The sequence below is a fragment of the Rhinolophus ferrumequinum genome, chromosome 4, assembly GCF_004115265.2.
Source record: "Rhinolophus ferrumequinum isolate MPI-CBG mRhiFer1 chromosome 4, mRhiFer1_v1.p, whole genome shotgun sequence".
Taxonomy (NCBI): domain Eukaryota; kingdom Metazoa; phylum Chordata; class Mammalia; order Chiroptera; family Rhinolophidae; genus Rhinolophus; species Rhinolophus ferrumequinum.
In genome coordinates this window covers 76,127,800-76,149,605 of record NC_046287.1, presented here as the reverse complement: position 1 = coordinate 76,149,605, position 21,806 = coordinate 76,127,800, and positions in this window count along the sequence as shown.

The following is a 21,806-nucleotide window of genomic DNA, read 5'->3' as shown; positions in this document are numbered from 1 at the left end:
TAATGAAAGCATAAAGATCACTGATAGAAAAATAGTAAAGCCTTTGTTAACGTCTCTAGAACAAAATAGGTAGAAATATCAAATCTTTTATTCTATGAAAGCAGGCAAAATAAGAAAAGAATTAAAGCTATAGCTTTACCATCTCCTATCTATCTATTAGATTCAATTTCCTACTTTACTTTAGTCAAGAATTTAGTACAGGGTATTAAAAAATACCCATTAGTATATTATTTTTAAAATGAGAGGCTTCAAATTAAAGATGGTGAACTGACTGCGTACATTTAACCATTTCTCCCTCATAAAGCCTCACTAAAATGACAATAAAGTTTTTCTTTTAAAAACAATAAAACCACAAGGACAAAGAAACGGGAAAATTGCAACCAAATTTAGAAAACTAGAGAGCAGTGAATAGGTTACATGACCAGGGAAAGTTGGATCCTAAGCTAGCAATGGGGAAAGTCAAGGAGTGACAGAAATCACAATGTGCCAGCCCAAATAAGCTCTGGAACTGGTGATGATGTAATGGATCTTTGGAAGTAGAGTTAGGGTGGGGCTAAAAACAGCAGGGGTCTAACTGTCCATCCTTCATCTTGGCAGAACACTGGAGCTTTATTCTCTGGGGAGACTAAAACAGAGTGTCCCTGGACTAGCATGGTTACAAATAAAGGTACCAAAATGAAAATATGGGAGTTAATGGAAAATGGGTCTTCTCTCCTGCACAACTCCTAGGAGACAGGTATACACTAGATGTATAGGAAGGTGCATACTCTACTCTCCATAAAATACATTTGAAAAGTGTTTCCTGGGGACTCTGGCCATCATAAAACATAAGACTTAAAGGCATTAATATTGGGTATTTTGTAATAAATGGCCCAGCCAGATCACCCAGCAGTGAAGGCCACGTTAATAAATGCTACACATGAGTTTTTAGTGCCCCAGTCTTACATACAAACAGATCAGAGAAATATCTAACATCAAAGCAGAGAACAAAAAAAAAAAACCCAAAAAGAAACAGGTAAAGAGCAGACAGACAAACTGATATGGAAAAGAGTAAGTTGGAGGACACAATGGGAAAATCGTTTAAATACTATCGTTAATGCTCTTGTTGAAATAAGAGATGCACAAGCAGTTCTCACTTTGCATTGTTCCAATATGCGTGAATATCAGTTACACAGTTTAGTTTATAACACCAGGCCCTTGATAATACAGTTCAGATTTCAGTTACCTGGCATACAAGCATACGTCATTTTATTGTGCTTCGCTTTATTGTACTTCACAGATGTTGCATTTATATCAACATCAAGGTAATAGCCTCCATTGGCAAAGAGATTATGACTCACTGAAGGTACAGATGATGGTTAGCATTTTTTAGCAATAAGATATTTTCTTAACTATCATATGTAATTTTTTTAGACGTAATGCTATTGCACACTTAATAGACTGCAATATAGTGTAAACATAATTTTTATATGTTCTGGGAAGCCGAAATGCTCATTTGACTCACTTTATTGAGATACTCACTTTATTGTTGTTGTCCGAAACAAAATCCACAATAACTCCGAGGTATGCCTGTATTAACTCTGAGTAACTGTGTAGTGTACAAACTCTTCTGTTAGTTCTCTGCCCACAGTCACTAAGTAATAATGGATGTACATCACGATCAGTGACTAATCACATCACCTCTTTCAACGTCTGTCCATGGTTGGTTACTACACATCTGCTCACACACAGGCAGCAAAGCGTGTAGTTCTGCAGCAACCTTGTGTCTCACTGATACCCCATGTGTCATTTTCCAGAATGGTTAATCAAAAGAAATGGTTAATTGGCCAACAAAGATGAAAGAATAGCAATGAAATTAAAAATGTAACACAGTAAGTGAAGTGTAATATCATTAGAAATGGTGATAGCAAACAAGATAGGAAGGAGCCTACATGAACCACTCTGTAAAAGTCCAACGAATATAAAAAAAAAAAAAAAAAAACAAGGCAAAGTTGCTTCAACATCTTTTAGATTAAATTGCACTAGGAACAGAAAGTCGCTTATGGTTGTATTGAAGACTGTAATTAAAAAAAAATAAATTTGGCTAGCATTCAGGTCAAAGTGTTGATGTTAGCTGCCATATTAAAAGAAAACGATTATTGGGAATAGAAGAAGAAACTTTTATTGCCAGGAATAGCTAGTTTCATTGTTTCAAAAATTGACTGAATTGATTAATGTTAAGCTATCTTATGAAGTTGCTAGAGCCGAAAAGGATGCTGCTATGAAATTTGCACCTACCTTCTAAGGATTGGTTAAGACAAAAGGGGACATTATAACAGGCAAATATTTTATGTAGTGAAAGTGTTTGTGATGAAAAGGATGAAGATATCTGAGAAGTGATACTGGCAAAATAATTCACATTAAAAGGCTCTCAGAGATATTTCATGACACCAAAGCACAAAGGATAGATGTTTGGAAGCTGATCCAAATTTAGAAAGGAGTATGACAAGTCAAGACAGGGAAAAGATATTCATTTAGGATGGTAAGTTATATCAGTAGAAGGTGACAAGGATTATTTTCAGATAAAAAACACTTTAATTTTCAATGTTTTAAATTTCAGTGTACTAAGTAAATATATTTTATTAATTTTTATTTTCCTATATATTTAAAAGTGATAATATAAATTGTTAATGTTTTGGAAAAATTGTTAAAGTTTACAGAACAGTTGTCATTTTTCCCATTGATCATTAAGATTGCTTTGCATTGTTTCTATTTGCAAGGTTATTTTAACAATCCTTCACTATCATACTAAGTGAAGACTGACTATATCTTATCTAAAAAACAAGAATAAGCAGCTACAAGAAGGAAATATGTGGAACCAAAAACTCTTAGAAAACTCATGGAAGAATGGATTGAGAAAATATTCTTGAAAGTTAAGTGAAAAGGAAAAATTATGAGAAAAATATAAGAAAATTTGAGTTTTAGTCTAGAAATCCAGTATATGGATAACAGAAGATCTAGCAAGAGAGAAATGAAGTAAACAAAAGGAAAAAAAAATTAAAAAATAGTTCAAGAAAGGTTCCCATGAGTTTCCAGATTGGAAGTACATATTTGACTCATGACTGTGGCATTTCAGAAAACTTGGGACAAAGAAGATTCTATAAACTTTTAGAAAGAAAACCATGAATTTCATATAAAGTATCAAGAATTAGGATTGTGTTATTCTTTTCAATAACAATACTAGATGCTGGAAGACAGTGGAAAAATGTCTTTTAAATTCTGAGCGAAAATAACATCCTACCTAGAATTCCATCTCCAGCCAAATTATCTCTAAGAGTTCAGATAGAATAAGACTTTTTTTTTTAAACATGAAAAGTCTTTAAAATGTCTTTCTCAAGACCCTTTTCCCATAACAAAATAAGAGAATATATATATGTACAGGTATATATATACATATATATATATGTATATGTGTGTGTGTGTGTGTATATATACATATATATGTTTTTATATATATATATATATATATACAGAACACTGGGAAACAACATAATAAAAAGGTCAAGGAGCCACCCATCCCCAAGAATGGTGTTGGAGTAAGATTTCAAAATAGATGCCAACCCAGGGAGCTACCAGTCCAGATTGGAACAGGCCAGAAAGTTCCCAGAGAGATTGTTTTTAGGAAAATAAAATCATTATGGCATATAATATATTTAATATTTTGAGAGAAGATTTATGTACTTGGGGGTGTGCTTTGGGCTTTATTAATTCTAAGTACATAAAAAATGAAAAACAAAAAAAGAACAATTTTATTGTATAGGAAAAGTATTCGTAGTACACTTCATGATCAGACTTGAGTAGTGTTTATACAACTATATAATAAAAGCATTGAGTATTGATACAAGCAGAAATGTAATATTTGAAGGACAGCTGACTGCAATTACAGTTGTGTGGTAGGTGTAGGGTGCATGGGTGAAAGAGAAATTCTCATCTTCCAAAGGAAAAAGTTAATATATAAACTTTATATAAGGTCAAAGCCTTAAAAGTGAAACAGCGAGTAGTAGAAATATAAACATGCCATTTAGAGATTTAAAAATTACTAAATTGACTTAAAATTTTTAATATGATTGCATCTGTTGAGTAAGAAATAGCAAGGAGTACTGTTTTTGTAATCACTGAATTTGACTCTATAAACTATGTGCACGCATATAACTTCAATGGAAATAAAAGTTATTATATTACAGAATATTAAGAACTGAGGTAGATTTGTGTTTACTTGCTGATGATTAGTGGGAAAATGCAATCTACAACAATGTGAAAAGAGGAGACACATTTGTGTGAAAAAAAATAGTAACTTTCGAAAGAAGCACAAAATAATCACTGATAATGGCGCCTCTGGAGAGCAAAACTGGACAGTCCGGGGGGGCCGGGGGAGGGCAAGCATTTTTTTTTCCTATATAGTTTTCTATATTGCAAATTTGAATCATAAAATTTTTAATAAAATTAAGAACTTTTTAAATGAGAAAACTTTTAGTCCAAGAGAAAAAAAAGTACATTTTGCCATTTAAGGTCTTGTACGTCTTTAGTAACCTACTAATTTGATCTTCATATTGAATTTGTGCTCTAGTTTAAAAAATTAACACTTTGGTAACAATAAAAATTAGAGTAATATACCAGACTAAATATATAGTGTTACATGTATAACGTCAAAAACGTGATGTGTTTCAATAACATATAGAAATTGTCCCATCAGATTTCCTTGCATAGTTGAGCGCTACATGTGTAACAAATTCCTTGAAAAGACTCCATAGCACTTTCTGTGGGCAGAACTTATTAGGGAACGGGGATGTTATGTGGCTGTTTCTTTGTGAAGGTAGAAGAGATAAGGAATTCAGAGATGGATGCTAGTGAGATGGCTAACAGTCTTTTACCAAATCACCAATAAAGTGACTAAATTTATGTAATACTTTCTGGAAACAGAATTTTCATGGAAGGGTGAAGAGGTTAGCCTTCTTGTCATTATTATGGGAACAATAGAGCCTGGTCATATATAGAACATCTTGAAGGCAGAGAAAATAAGTTACAGGAACTTAGAGAAATCATGTACAATGTTTTTGATGGCCACTTGCAGTGAAATTGTACTTGCGGTCAAGGGCTGGGTTGTATATAGAAGTGATGCTCGTGGTATAATTTGGCACCCCAAAATCTTAATTCTAATGCATGTTCTACCATTTACCAACTGAGTAATATAGGATAAGTCATATGACCATTTAAAATTTCAACTTTTTCAACACACGTACCATATTACCAACACTGTAATAATCAAGTGTCTGGAAATCCTTAAAATTCTTTAATGCTAAGCAAATCCAAGAAAATCTTATGATATAGCATAACTGTACTTTACAAAATACTATATAGTTCCCTCATTTCTCAAACTGTAATTCTCTCATGTATTTCTTTTTCAATCTCATGTAAGTGTGATAGTTCATTTTGTAAGACCTTTTTATAGGATATTTTTCTCAATATTGCAAATTATGAAAAACAGTGAAAGTCCTCAGTATTTGAGCATTTTATTATTTGGTTTCAGCTTCATTCCAAGATCATCTCTGGCTTCATTGGTAAAAATTTTGACTTCTACTTGGAATCCTCCACTGAATATGTTTGTTGGCATTCTCTTTCAGACTCATCATTTCAGTCACTTTCTTGAAGAAGCACTTCAAAAAAAAATCACACATCTTAAAATCAATGATAGCACGTGCAGTAGCACTCTTCAAAACTCTAAACTGATGGAAAAGTGAACTAAAACAAAATAACATTCAAGAAGAATATACAAATATGTTCAGCATATTTTTCTCCAAAACATTTATAATTAGTTAAAAATAAAAACTCATTCATGAAGATAAATGAACTGTAAAATAAAATACCCTTACTACTTTAGAATCAGAGGCATTTTATGCAATTATAAATAAAGCTTACATATTAATGACATTTAAACAAATGAAAGTAAAGTGGAAAAAATTTTAAATACCCTTTTGATGCCTACTGAGGAGTTTTGAGAAGGTCAAGGACATTTGATCCAATGGTAGCGATATACAAAAATTTGGCTGCCATAGAAAATGACTTTTAAATCAACGTTTTATGGTTAGGAAATAAATAAATATTCCTTTAGCATGTATCTTTATCTTCAGAATAAAATTTGTAAGATTAATTTATTATAAAAAACAGTTTTCACAACTGATATTTCTATTTAATCATTTAACCATTCATTCACTCCCTAAACACTGAATATCTCCTTCATGTTGGTACCTAAATTTGGGTGGAACTGAGGATTACAAGGTATAAAAGAAAAACTAGAGTCAACATGTATTAGGAGGAAGAGACTGATCTGTCCTATAGCATAATCCATCTTGTCCACCCTACATCCTGAACATTACCCAACATACCCAGAGATACTGGAGTATTGTCCTATTAAATTTACCTCTTCCTATGCCTAAGTAATCCATACAAGCAATGCTTTACGGAAATCCAATTAGCTTTAATTTGAGTTTGCCATGAGTGATTACAGACTTTACCTTAAATCTGTGCTTTTAGGGCCAGCCTGGTGGCTCAGGTGGTTGGAGCGCTTCGCTCCTAACACCGAGGTTGCCGGTTCGATTCCCACATGGGCCAGTGAGTTGTGCCCTCTACAGCTTGTATTGTGAACAACAGCTCTCCCTGGAGCTGGGCTGCCATGGGCTACCATGTGCTGCCAGAAGCGGCCGGTGGCCCATGTGAGTGGCCGGCAGTCGGCGAGCTCTGCCATGAACTGCTGTAAGAGACCGACCGTTGGCGGCGACCCACTGCCTCAGCCAGGGGTAGCACAAGGCTCATAATACCACCAGCATGGGACAGGGAGCTGTGTCCTACACAACTAGACTGAGAAACAACGGTTTGAACCAGAGTTTGGGGGAGGTGGAAGAAGGGGGGGAAAAATCTGTGCTTTTAGAAAGTAATTGCACAATAAAGTGACTTCTTATGCTGTATGGAAGTGGAACAGCTAACTTAAAATGGCAGACTGCCTATGTAAGTGCTTGAATTTGTACATTTTTATCAGAAACTTTACTATACTAAGCTATACTATACTATAAGGAAATACTATAAGAAACTATACTATACTATACTATACTATACTATACTATACTATAAGAAACTATACTATAAGGAAATCTCTATAAAGTTTTTAAATATAAATGGTAACTGTCAGTTCTAATTCCAAAAACAAGGATCCAAACTACCCTTCTGATAATTAACCAGTGATACAAAAGGCAGCCCCTTTCCTTCTTAGCATACACTCGCACTGTGTATAATGGTTTAGTTCTTTTGAGTCTGTCACCGCTTTTGTCTGCTCACTTCAAAGCCATATTCAGCTGCAGATCTCAAACACAATGCAAAGGGTTGGTGTCTGCTTACTAGAACTGAAATGCTTTGTTTCAGGATTGTCTTAACAACAAAACTTATTGGTCTAGATTTACCACCTCGACCTACTTCATTCATTTATTTTCAGGAAAAAAGAGACTTCTGATGCTGATTCACTGAAAGACATTCATTAGACCAGTGTTCCAATAAAAATTATTATTCTCATAAATTGCTCCATTCACATTAGCTCTTCTGGGCAATAAACAGAGGACATTATTACTTAGATTACTATAAGTCTGGGGAACACAGAGGTTTCTATTTTAAAATATGTTTTAAAGTGCCACTTTAACCTTGATAAAAATAAATCATCTCTAACCAAACTTCCTATTGTCTTCATCTCCTTAAGACACATTTAAATCATACCTACCTGCTGTTGATATTGGGCCCCAAATTCAGCAAAGGAAGATGGAGAAACACAGGTAGAAATTGAACTGAATGCATATTATTCAAAACATCTTCCTTCTACCTTGGTTCAAGGATAGGAGTGTGGAGAGAAGTTTAAGGAAGGCAAAGTCAAATACTCAAGAATCAGGCGAGAAATAAGAAAAATTCAGTGGTATGTACATTCTACAAGAAAGCTGGCAAAGACCAAACCTCAAAAAAAAATTGTTATTGAGGGATGACACTTCTTTATTACTCATGAGGACCCCTTTTATGATTTTCCCCAGATGGACTCCATGATTCAAAGATATTGAATATCAAATGAGTTGCATGTATTAAATAAAATTTCATCTCCCTTTGTCTTCAATATACCAAATATAAACATAACTAACCAGTAAAGCATAAATCACCATGCAATAACTGGAGACAGCTTGGTTAATTAATATGTTTCCTAAAGCTAGAATTTTGTGTCAGTTTTTACTGCTTTTTGCAGGAAAATGACAATATCCCTTATATTTTTAAAATATTGGACATTTTTGTAGAGATCAGCAGAGATTTCAGTAGCTTCCCAATCCTGGAAAAACAAAAACATAAATGAAAAAACTAGAAACCATATTGAAAGTACGTAACAGTATGAAAAAAGTACAGTTTTGGAAAAGAACCCAATAGAATTGTTAGAACAAAACAAATATAATTATTGAAATAAAAAACAAAGTCAGCTTAAACAACAGATTAGACACATCTGAAGAGAAGTTAGGAAAAAAATGAGAAAGAAGTCGTGAGGAGGGGCGTCTGCCGAGCAGCAGAGCCTGAGATAGGGAGTGAGTGCTGCCAGGAGAAATTTATGGAAAAGGAGGGAACCAGGCTAGGCCAGGAAAGATGTAGTTTCAGATGGGTAAAGCGTCAGCTCCATCCTAACGGGGTTGTGCATCTTGAATAACATGAAGGAGTTGTTCTGTCTTGAGGCAAGGGAGCTGATATCTGCCGACACCAAGAAGTGAGTGTTTTGAGTTCTAAGGAGGGAGGTATAAAAGACAAGGCTGCAGGTCAATGCATGGAGCTGGGGAGCTGGAACTGAGATTTCTTCATAAGCTTAAACTCTTTAAAACTTTAAGCTTTTCTTGATAAAAGAATGGGTTAGAAAAAAACTCTATTTGTCGTCAAAGGGAAAGATATTTTTCTTTGTTAGCATCAGAGCTGAGTAGGGGGCAAAACAACAACACCAAGAACAGTAACATAACTTCAGGCATGCCCTCAGAAGAGTTTGTGGTTCCCCCAAGATCCTTGAAACCCCAAAATGAGAAATTAAGATAATGGCTCAGAACTGATAATGTCCTCAAGCACATGTTGGAAGCAAGTTCTTTCTGGAGTAATGGTCCCCCGGCCAAGGTCTCCTAGAAACTCTCTAGATTTAGGTTCATCAAATCAGCTGGAAATGCTCTCTTCTTAAAGCTTTCTGGAGATTCCTGACCCATCAAATGAAGTTGTTGGGCTAAAATATTTTTAAGCTTACTTCCAACTGGAGCTTTCTTTTGGCCTATGTGGCTTGTGCCACAAATCTAAGGTTTTTGCAATTAATATCACTAAGTGAATTTTCCATTAAGTGGAAAACAGAAAGTGAATATTCCAATGTCTCTTGTTTTCCTGTAATGTTGCAAACTTCTATGTTGTTGCTTGAGATATTGAAATTAACATCATGGAAATAACAAAAAAAAATAATTCAGTAAATTCCAAACTAAATTATTAAAAATCTTATCCTACCAAGAAGATAATCAAAAGCAAAACTGAGGAATTAGCAACCAAATCACCATTACATTTTACTTGAGACACTCTTATATGACAGTTTTATATGAGCAATCTGGTTCACCATCCTGCAGAGAATGAAAACAAACCATGTTTTGGAGGTTATTTCGAATAAAGCAAAATGGAGCTCACACCTCTCATTTGCCAATCCTTGCCAAGCTGTGGGAACCATTCTTATTAAAGTGATTGAAATCCTCAGTGATGGAGTTTCTGTTGCTTCAGTTTTACCAGAGTTTTGCCAGTAGAAAATATTTCCAAAGGGATGGACATTTGAATTAGCACTTACTAATCTTTGTCCCATGCAACTTGAAACTCCATATCTAATTGCCTAAGGCATTTTTGGCACTATTGAGTGGCAAACTGTGGGCAAGTCATTCAGGCCCTCAAAACTAACTTTTAAGGTAAAGCTGGGCTGAAAGTAAATGAAGAGAAACATAGCCATTTTTTAAAAATGAAAAACACACAAAATTCAAATCTTTTTTAAAAATTCCAGTTTAAAGAGGAAGAATCTGTACCGAGAAAGCAATTGTACTATCCGTACTAGCAAAGACTAGAACAAAATTCTTCACTAATTGCTTTCAACTGGTCAGGTCAATTGTTCCCGTGATTCATTTTTTAAAAAAGGAAAAAACCACAACACTTTACAATTCATTCCTGCTGACTTCCTAAGGCATGTTGCTTTACCACGTTTGTCATTCTCCGAGCTCTTATTTGGTAGTAGAAGGAAGTCAGGTTTAAAGCTTATTAGAGTCTTGGGAATGTTTAGTGCACCAAGAGAAAGAACCATTTCTTTCCACTCGTGCAATACTCAAGGAGGATTTGTTAGGTTTAATTGAGTTGAATTAAGCTGAGTTAAATTGAATTGACAGCAATCTTAATGAATCACTATCAGGTCCTACTGTTGATTTTTAGACTAAAATTTTTATTTTTTTTTTTAAAAAAGCCCTTCAAACTTGTCTTTCAGCAAGGGCTCAGAACATCTATCTGTAATTTCTTTCTGGGAACAGTTAACAGTTTTAAAGATTTAATTTGAGAATGGTTTCCTCAATCTCTTTATCATGCAATATTGGTTATCTCTCATATCCATCATTTTCAGTTAGAATCACAAATAAAATAATATTTCTTGCTGCATTTCTTGTTAGCATCTGATTCTGTAATTAGACTTTTAAGATCCAGGAGGGCCATGTCTATTTTGTTCTTCTCAAGACTGGTTTGTTAGTGCCTGGAATATAATGGCTGCTTAATAACTATTTAACAAAAGGTTAATGCATTAACAAAAATAACCAGAAAAATAAGCTAGTCATAATTATCTAATTATCATGGCACCTGAAGGAAAAACTTAAACAAAGAAAAATGTTAGTCTTTATATTTGTGCATAAAGTTCTGGTGGAAGTTGTTTCTCTCAACACTAACCTCTCACATTAGCTATGTAGAACCAGGTGATTTCTTTGATGTGAACTATTCATTGTTGGCGCTGGTATTTACAACAGGAACAAACTAATTTGAGAATTTGCCAGGATGTTAGGACATCAATTGTGTGTATTGGACAAATAGAATAGAGCTGATTTTATTTAGCCTTGACAATGGACAACATTTTTAGCTTTTTTTCCCCTTTATTTATTTATTTTTTATCAGTTTCAGGTGCACAAGACAAAGTAATACTTAGACGTTTATCATTTATATCCCTCACACTGTGTGAACCCCCCTCCCCCATCCGCTATCCCTCTGACTTTGCACAGAGCGATTACATTTCCACTGTCTCTATTCCTAATGCTGTACTTCGCTTCTTGTAGGTGTATATATATATACATATATACATATATATACACACACACACACACACACACACACACACATATATATATATAAAATTATAGTTGGCATTCATTATTGTTCAGCTTCAGCTTCAGGTGTACAGTGCAGTGATCAGGCATCTACAGCATCCCTGAGGTGGTCTCCCAAATGGGACAAGTGTCCATCGGACACCCTACAAAATCTTTACAACATTATTGATTACATTCCCCAAATTAATATTCAAAACCCTGTGGCCATCTTGTGGTTACTGACTGTTTTCTAATCCCCTCACCTTCCCCCTTATCCCCACCTCCCTTCCCATCTAGCAACTCTCAGTTTTTCCTCTATGTCTCCAAAACTGTTTCTGATTAGTTCATTCACTAATTCTTTTCTTTAGATTCCACATATAAGTGAGATCATCCGGTATTTGTCTTTCTCTGTCTGACTTATTTCACTCAACATAATGTTCTCTAGGTCCATCCATGTTGTTGCAAATGGTAAGATTTCTTTCTTCTTTATGGCTGCGTAATACTCCATTGTATAAATGTACCACAGTTTCTTAATCCAGTCATCTACCGATGGGCATTTCAGTTGTTTCCATGTCTTGGCTGTTGTGTATAGTGCTGCAAAAAAACATAGGAGTGCATAAAGATTTTTGAGTTGGAGTTTTGGATTTCTCCGGATAGATACCTAGGAGTGGAATTACTGGATCATAGGGTAGTTCCATTTTCAGATTTTTGAGATACCTCCATACTGTTTTCCATAGTGGCTGCACCAATCTGCAATCCCACCAACAGTGCATAAGCGTTCCCTTTTCTCCACATCCGCGCCAGAACTTGTTGTTTGTTGATTTATTGATGATAGCCATTTTGACTGGGGAGAGGTGGTATCTCATTGTGGTTTTTATTTGCATTTCTCTGATGGTTAGTGAGGTTGAGTATTTCTTCATATGTCTGTTTGCCATCTGTATGTCCTTTTTAGAAAAATGTCTCTTCATGTCCTCTGCACATTTTTTAATTGGGTTGTTTGTTTATTTGGAGTTGAGTTGAGTGAGTTTTTTATAAATTTGTGATATTAACCCCTTATCAGATATATCATTGGCAAATATCTTTTCCCATTCAGTAGGATCCCTTTTTGTTTTATTGATGGCTTCCTTTGCTGTGAAAAAATTTTTAGTTTAATGTAATCCCACATGTTTATTTTTTCTCTTACTTCCCTCGTGCGAGGGGATATATCAGTAAAAATATTACTTCGGGTAATGTCTGTAAAGTTTCTTCCTATATTTTCTTCTAGGAATTCTATGGTTTCAGATCTTACATTTAAGTCTTTAATCCATTTTGAATTTATTTTTGTATGTGGTGTAAGGAGGTGGTCCAGCTTCATTTTTTTTCATGTGTCTGTCCAGGTTTCCCTGCACCATTTATTGAATAGACTATCTTTACCCCACCATACACTCTTGCTTCCATTGTCGTAGATTAAATGGCCATATAGGCAAGTATTTATTTCTGGACTCTCTATTCTTTTCCATTGATCTATGTGTCTGTTTTTATGCCAGTACCATGCTCTTTTGATTACTGTAGCCTTGTAGTATAATTTGATGTCAGGTATTGTTATACCTCCCACTTTGTTCTTATTTCTCAAGATTGCTGAGGCTATCCGGGGTTTTTTATGGTCCCATATAAATTTTAGGATTATATGTTCTATTTCTGTGAAAAACGTCATTGGTAGTTTGATAGGAATTGTGTTGAATATGTATATTGCCTTAGGCAGTATGGACATTTTAACTATATTAATTCTTCCTATCCATGAACATGGGATATGTTTCCATCGATTTGTATCTTCTTTCATTACTTTCTTCAGTGTCTTATAATTTTCTGAGTACAGATCTTTTACTTCTTTGGTTAAATTTATTCCCAGGTATTTTATAGTCTTTGGAGAAATTGTAAATGAGATTGTTTTTTTAATTTCTCCTTCTCATGTTTTATTATTGGTATGTACAAATGCAACTGATTTCTGAATATTAATTTTGTATCCTGCTACTTTACTGAATTCATCTATCAGCTCTAATAGTTTCTTAGTGGAGTCTTTCGGGTTCTCTATATATAGTATCATGTCATCTGCATATAATGACAATTTTACTTCCTCCTTACCGATTTGGATGCCTTTTATTTTTTTTTCTTATCTCATTGCTGTGGCTAGAACTTCCAGCACTATGTTGAATAGAAGTGGAGAAAGTGGGCAACCTTGCCTTGTTCCTGATCTTAAGGGGAATGGTTTTAGCTTTTCCCCATTGAGTATGATGTTAGCTATGGGTTTATCATATATGGCCTTTATTATGTTGAGATATGATCCCTCTATTCCTACTTTCTTAAGGGTTTTTATCATAAATGGCTGCTGGATTTTATCAAATGCTTTTTCTGCATCTATTGATATGATCATGTGATTTTTATTTTTCATTTTGTTAATGTGATGTATCACATTAATTGATTTGCGGATGTTGAACCACCCTTGCATACAGGGATGAATCCCACTTGATCATGGTGTATGATCTTTTTAATGTATTGCTGAATTCTGTTCACTAATATTTAGTTGAGGATTTTTGCATCTATGTTCATTAGAGATATCGGCCTGTAGTTTTCTTTTTTTGTGGTGTCTTTGTCTGATTTTGGGCTCAGGGTGATAGTAGCTTCGTAAAAGTGTTTGGGAGCCTTCCGTCCTTCTGGATTTTTTGGAAGAGCTTGAGGAGAATAGGTGATAATTCTTTTTTTGAACGTTTTGTGAAATTCACTTGTAAAGCCATCTGGTCCAGGGCTTTTGTTTGTTGGGAGATTGTTGATTACTGATTCAATTTCCCTGGTGGTAATCAGTCTATTCAGGTTTTCTGTTTCTTCTTGAGTTAGCCTTGGAAGGTTGTACGCCTCTAGAAAATTGTCCATTTCTTCCAGATTGTCAAATTTGTTGGCATATAGTTGCTCATAGTAATTTCTTAAAATTTTTTGTATTTCTGTGGTGTGTGTTGTTACTTCTCCTCTTTCATTTCTGATTTTATTCATTTGGGTCCTCTCTTTCTTTTTTTAAATGAGTCTGGCTAAAGTTTTGTCAATTTTATTTATCTTCTTTCAGAACCACCTCTTGGATTCATTGATCTTTTGTATTGTTTTTCTGGTTTCTATTTCATTTATTTCCGCTCTGATCTTTATTATCTCCTACCTTGTACTCCCGTTGGGCTTATTTTGCTGTTCTTTTTCCAGATCCCTTTAGTGTGAAGATAAACTGTTGATTAGTGAATTTTCTTGTTTCTTTAAGTAGGCCTGAAATGCTATGAATTTCCCTCTTAGGACTGCTTTCGCAGCATCCCATAGATTTTGGTTCGTTGTGTTTTCATTTTCATTTGTCTCGAGATATCTTTTGATTTCTTCCTTGATCTCATGGTTGACCCATTCATTATTTAGTAACATGTTATTCAGCCTCCATGAATTGGTGTGTCTTCCAGTTTTTTCCCTGTAGTTCATTTCTAATTTCATAGCACTGTGGTCAGAGAAGACAATTGGTATGATTTCAATTTTCTTAAATTTATCAAGACTTGTTTTGTGGCCTAGCATGTGGTCTATCTTGGAAAATGTCCATGTGCCCTTGAGAAGAACGTATATTCTGCAGCTTTGGGGTGAAATGCTCTGAAAATATCGATTAAATCCAAGTGGTCCAATGTGTCCTTTAAGGCTGTTGTTTCCATATTTATTTTCTGTCTTTAAGACCTGTCCCTTGTTGTCAGAGGTGTTTTGAAGTCCCCTACTATGATAGTGTTACTGTTGATCTCTGTCTTTATGTCAGTCAATATCCATTTTTAGCTTATAAAATAAAGATATCACATATCCATTTTACAGATGAAGAAATTGAAGCCCTGAGAAGTTAAGGAGCTTCTCCAAAGTTCTGTGGCAGGGCTGATGTGTAGTCAGACATCCTTGTCCCACAGATTGGCCAGCATTGTTCTGCTCTGTCGTTGCCCATGTCATTACTGGTTGTTGAGATTTGGAAACAAAAACAGAACTCCAAAAAACCCAGTTCTTTCCAATATTCTTTCTTTCTTCTCTTTATATTTTGAGTTAGGAACCCTGAATATAATTCAAGATCTCCTGTATATTAGCTATATCATGTCCTATAAGTCATTTATCTCCTCTGAGCTTCAGTTTCTTTGTATGTGAAAATAAAGATAACACTACCTACTTTATTAGATTTTTGTGAAAGTTAAACAAAGAATCTTGTGAATGGTGATACAATGCTTGGCACTCATTACACACCATTCAAATCTGAATTTGTTGTGTATTCCATATATTCTCTTGATATCCAGAGTTTGATCCATATTTTCCAAGTGTCACCATAAACTTCATTTTCTAACCTTTTTTTCAACATCAAAACAGTTGAGATCTATAAAGTCAGTTTCACCTCGTTCACTGTCTCCCAAATTTGCCCCACTAGGATGGAGCCTCAGTTGCCCATTGTGGTAACTGCTGCACAGCACACACTATTGGCTTCCAAATTCCATTACCCTGCCTTCCTATGCTGCCTCCTGAGAGTCACTACATAGGAGGCTTGCATTGAGACTACTTGTCTCAGATCCTGATGGAGGTGAACCCTATGAAAACAGGCCATATCTTCACAAACTATGTACTTCCTCACTTCTTTCCCAGCAGCTTCAAGCTTCTGTCTCCACAGTAGCCTCACAACTTTCTGTGTCCTGGAGTGACACAGCTGCTTCGGGAGGAAGTATGTTAGAAACCACTGGTTGGACCATATTAGAGGATAAATTCATTCCTTAGATAATTTTTTCTGAACATTTAGCTAAATGCCATCCATTCTCATATAAATGGATATTTACTTTGTGAGTCATCTGTTCCTTGCCTTTTCTCTTGGGATTCTGCCGTCTTCATCGACATTTTCGTTACCTTGTTCTCATAGTGCTGGACCCTGCCTAGAGATGCTGAATTTGCTGCCATCCAAAGTCAGGTAAAAACTCAAAGTATACTCAAGGGTGTAATGAAAGTTCATACTACAGCAGCTCTCCAGAGTGAAAATACCCATCATGGACAATTCAGACCATAGACATTATGTAAAGAAATACCAAACAACTGGCTGGGAAGAAAACCCTGAATACATAAAAAATCAGGCTGGACACAAGGCGACATCAAGTTTTAGACAAAATGGGAATCTAGAGGAGTGATTTCGATATTCCTTACAACAGAGAATTTTGATGAGGCATCTGGTTCCTTGAGTAGCATTTCTAGCATTACTCATGGGAGATCCATGATTCTAAAAAGGAAAATAAGAACCAACGTTAACCAGTACCAATTATAAAAAGTGACATAATCTTCAGATTAGCAAGCTGCCAACATAAATAAGACTACCTCTTTGGCTTTTCCTCCATAAAGGAAAAATAAACATTCTGTAATAAGATTTTTAGGTAACCAGGTGGATTTACTTAGGTGAACCAAAGAACTTTCCTTGTGAAGTATATATTTTTAAAGTTATTAATGCTTTTTTATTTGCAAAGTTTAATATATGCTAAGATATGAAATTACACAGTCTACTCAGTATTCACTGCAGGCATGGAATCTTAGAGCCCTGATAGACTTCCTAAAATATTGTTTTCCTGAAAATTCAATTGTAACTTGAAGTATATGGAAAATTCCCAGAACCTAAAGATATAAATTTAAATTGGCACTGAGTATACTGTGCTTTTATTTATTTATATCAAGTCTCAAGTTATCAAAATATTGGCAAATAATTTTAACATCAAATAGGAAATGCAAAATAAACATGTCTGTTATGTTTAAAAACAAAAACAAAAACAAAACCCTTATGTTCCTGAGAGATTCTCATACATTTGAAAATTAGTTACAAAATTAAGCATCTAAATAATAGAAAGATAAATAGTTCTAGAGTCAGGGAGCCTTGGGTTCAATTTCCAGTTCTACCACTTATATTCTGTGTAATTTTGCAGGCGGTGGTGTCGCCCGTAGACTGCACGTTTGTCAGGAAGCTGTGGCTACAGTGTGAATCCTGAACAGTAGTGTGTCAGTGACTGACTGCAGGCTTAGGCATGTAGCTCTGGAAGTCTAGCGTGATGTCTGACAATTCGTCGGTGCTCACTGTGCATTGCTTTCCCTGACAGATGCACAAAGTAAATTTATGAATAGCAATATTTGGTGAGAGTCAAGAGTTAACTGTGGTAACAAAGAAATCCCCCCAACCCAGTGATGTAAAAACTTTTAAGTTTGTTTCTCTCTCATATAACAACGTTTGGGTGAACAATGCAGCCTGCAAGGAACATCGTTCCTTTCGTCTATTTCTGTGTGACTGAACTGGGTCAAAGCCCCCATGTGTACCACATGGGGGGGAGGCTAGAGGGGCACGTGCTCGATGTTAGAAGGCCCTGATCCTGAGTGGCATTGTCATTACCACTTTCATTCCACGGGAAGAACTTAGTCACATGACCACCACTATTTGCAAAGAGGCTCAGAAATGTTGCCTGTGGAAGGACAGCCATGAGCCAAGATAGGACATAATTTTTAAGGAAAATGTGGAAAAAATCTTGGCGTATAACTAGCTGTGTCCCCCTCAGACTCTGCCAATAGTACCCAAATATTTGTGTGTACTTTCCCCATTGAAGACAAGACACGTCCACCTTCTCTCTAAGGGGACCCCTCAATGTCCCCTCTGTACTGGACCCAGCTCAAGGTCTAGGTTCTCTAGGTAACAGACAGTCTTTTTTATCTGGTCCATAGATAGCTGCTGCTTGTCCAATGACCTACAAACTAAAAGACCAGTTATCTGTGGCCTCTTCACATCCACACACTCACACAGTGGTGGGGTGGGAAAAACATTTCTGCAATAAAGACTTTAGAAAGGGAGGCACAAAATGCAAAATCACTGATGGTTCTTAACCGGGCAAGAATCATGTACAGTCTCTGCCCTGACAGTCAAATGCATCCTTGGTTAGTTCATCCTGCCACACTGGTTCTGCTTTTCTCAGAGAAATTATCTTGATCATCATCGTCCTTGGCTCCTGGCCGTGCTATTTGGGGGGTCTTCTTTGGTCAATTTTTCCATGCTAATATTGGAAGTGGATATGGAGTATATATTAATACTTGCTTGGGTATTTGTCACAGGTATTTGTAAGCCAAGTTTGTCATTTCAAAAATTTAGTAGGCTTTTTCATGCTTTTATTTCTTCCAGTCAGTCCCAGGTTCCAGTCCCAATACACAAAACCCTTTTCTGTACATAGTTCTTAGGTCAGCCTTATTTCTTGGCTTCTGGGATCCACTCTTCTCTTTCTTATTCTAAAGGCACCTATTTTGAGGACATCCAAAACAGTGAGTTTATGTTTAAAGGTAACACTCCTAATCTGATCTTCTTTTGCTTTGACTTAATGTCTTTGAGAAAGTCTCCAAAAAACAACAGTTATGACTCTACTGCCATTTGAAATTTAAAAACAGGAGGTATTTCCAACCCCAGCTGTTCTATTTCACCTCTGCTTTTGAACTTGCCAACTCTTGCCTTTTATTTTTTTTTCTTGTAATAACTTGGTAAATGCAGCAAGGACTAACCAACACAAATAAACATTCTGGCATTACGGCTGCAGGTTGGGTAGATACATGTGGTTTGCCTTTCAAGGTATCACAGGGGGACATTTTATCAAATGTTTTATCAAAGCATAACAAGAGTCTCTAGTCTTCTAACCTGATATATACATGCTTTTACTTCCCACCACATGACTGTTAATCACACACGTTACTTGTGTTTATCACACAAGTTCCAGGTGGCAATTCCCATATTAGGTGTAGAGAAACTAAACTTCTGATAAAAAGAGGCAGCATGATACATTGAATTACAATAGGATGAGCATATAATTTATTTTGATGGTGAAAGAGAATGCCATTTATAATTATGTCAAGACAACAGGCATGAGACAGGACTGTTCACAGGAGGTTGGCACTGCCTTCACTCTATTTGAAGTGTAAGCTCTTGAAGTTTAATAGTTTGTTTTCCTTTCTTATGACAGTACTGTGGTGAGTAATCCGGTTGGCAGTGTGGCTTCTTTCCATGGGGGCCTTTGGGAAACCGAGTTTCTTCCATCTTCTTTTTCCTCCATTCCATAGAAATCTTTACTCATTGGTTTCATGGTACCCCCCTGTTTTAGCTCAGGGAAAGAGAGGAAGTATGGAAGTGTGTTTACCCAGTATTTTAAAGAGAATCCAGACTGACAAACATTACTTCATCCTCATTGTACTGATTAGAACTTATATGCAATGGAGACTTGGAAATGTGGTATCTGATTGAGCAGTTATGGACCCAGCAACAACTCTAATGCTATGGAAAAATGGAAGGAAGATTTTGGTGGATTTCCAGCAGCCTCCACCAAAATAGCAATCTTCCTTATAAAGAATTATTTCCTCATTTGCAATTTTAAGTTAAAATTCCCAGTGTTCTTAGGTTTTTATAAGTTCTCTAAGAAGATACCTACCTATGTTTATTAACTCTAATTCATTTACTAAATATCCTTGTTTGGAAATATCTTGGGCCTGAAGCCTTAACCCAACTTATTGACATATGTGGTCTTTCACCATTATTTTTTATATGAACATTTCTTTTTGTTCATATGACTCTAATCCCTCTGCACACCCAGTGGGGCTAATGGATGATTTTATTTTTCCCTTTCTTGGGAATGAGAGTCTGCCACCGCTTTTCATTACTCACATAATTGACTTTGAGGTTTTGGCTTTTACTAATTGGAGACTTGATAATCTCCTACTGTTAGGGAGACTTGTTTTGGCAAAACCACTAACAGGCAATTTCGACAAGAAAAGGATGACTTATGTTTTCACCATATTCCAAGGGTGCTGAGTCTTAGACCTTAGTACTTTTTAATCCTTCAACTTTCCCAAATTCATTTCTAATATTAAAAATAAAAGAAGCCCCCACTGCCTCCTGCAATCTTCCTGTGAGAGGAATAATAAGTGCAAAGTAATCAAGCACTGCAAGATAGATACTTTTTCTCAAGTCATTTAGCTTCTCTGGGGGAACATTATCCAGCCTTGAAGTCAATTAACTCTTCTAGCAACCAGCGTGGTATGCAGACTAGGTAGGTCACTGCAGTTACCTGAAAGATTCGTTGTACTCTATAAAAGTTAGGAGTTTTAGAAGTAGAAAACACCTGGGGGAGTCTGACTCACTGTCCTGTTCAGAAAGATAAAATCGATTTACGTAAAAACTGCTTAAAGGTAAAAATGCCAATGTATTAATGTATTATGCAAACATGCATTTATGAAATTACTAAGTGTGAAGTGAACTTAATGAATGAAGGGTGAAAGGCTCATTTTTATACACAGATTGTAGTTATGGTAAAGGTGACATCTGAAGGTACTCCTCTGATCCTACTGTTGTATTTCCGTGAAATACTATCAGAAGTATGATGGTGCTTTTTTTCCTTTTTTGATTTCCTTAATATGGTATATAAAAATAAATCCTTTCATGGGAATTAAAATGAAAGAGTTCTTTCAGTGTTCCAAAAATATTACCCAAACTCTGCCAAGATTAATATGGCCAAAGTTTCCATGAAAAGCATACTTTCATGGGAGTTACGCCTGTTCAGATGTGTACAAGAAAATACCAACTTAGTACTCCTTTCTGACATGCACTTCAAGGAAAGGTTAATTTGGTTTATCATATTATTTGTATTGCTATGGGTGTTGTGACTGCAATTTTTGCCATTAGAGGGTTGAAGTTTTTTTTAGATTAATATTAAACATAAAATAATTTGCATTTTATAAGTCTTTACTGCTTATATGTTTATGTACTACTTCCACATGTCTGAGGTAAATTTGGCAGGTTTGAATATTATTTCTTTGCCAGGTTTTAACAGTGAAGAAAGTAAAGCATATAGAACTGCAGTGATTTAAGCAAAACCAAAGAGGAAGTAAATGGTGAAAGAAACTTCAGGTCTCCAGTTTCAAGTCCAAATATCTTCTGGATACTGAAAAATCTCTACAATATACCACAGTGGCATAAAGTTGAGTAATATGAAACAATGGGTTGCATTTAGCGTAGTTGTAGTCAGAGACCTCTACTTTTTGCTATGCCTTAATTTTCAGAACCTGCACTGACCACTTCAAATGGTAAAGAAAACAAAGCTCTTGGAAAACAAGGTCAAATGTAGACTTGGAGTCTCTGGGTCTGCCCAGGAGAGCTTGAAGAAGAAGAGAAGATGACTGGAGCATTTACAGAAACTATGCTGCCTTTGAGAGATAGCATCATTGTAACCAACACCGCGGTCTCATTAGCGCAAATTCTAATCTGGCTTTGTGTGAGATTTTCCATTCAGTCCTTGGTTATTGTCC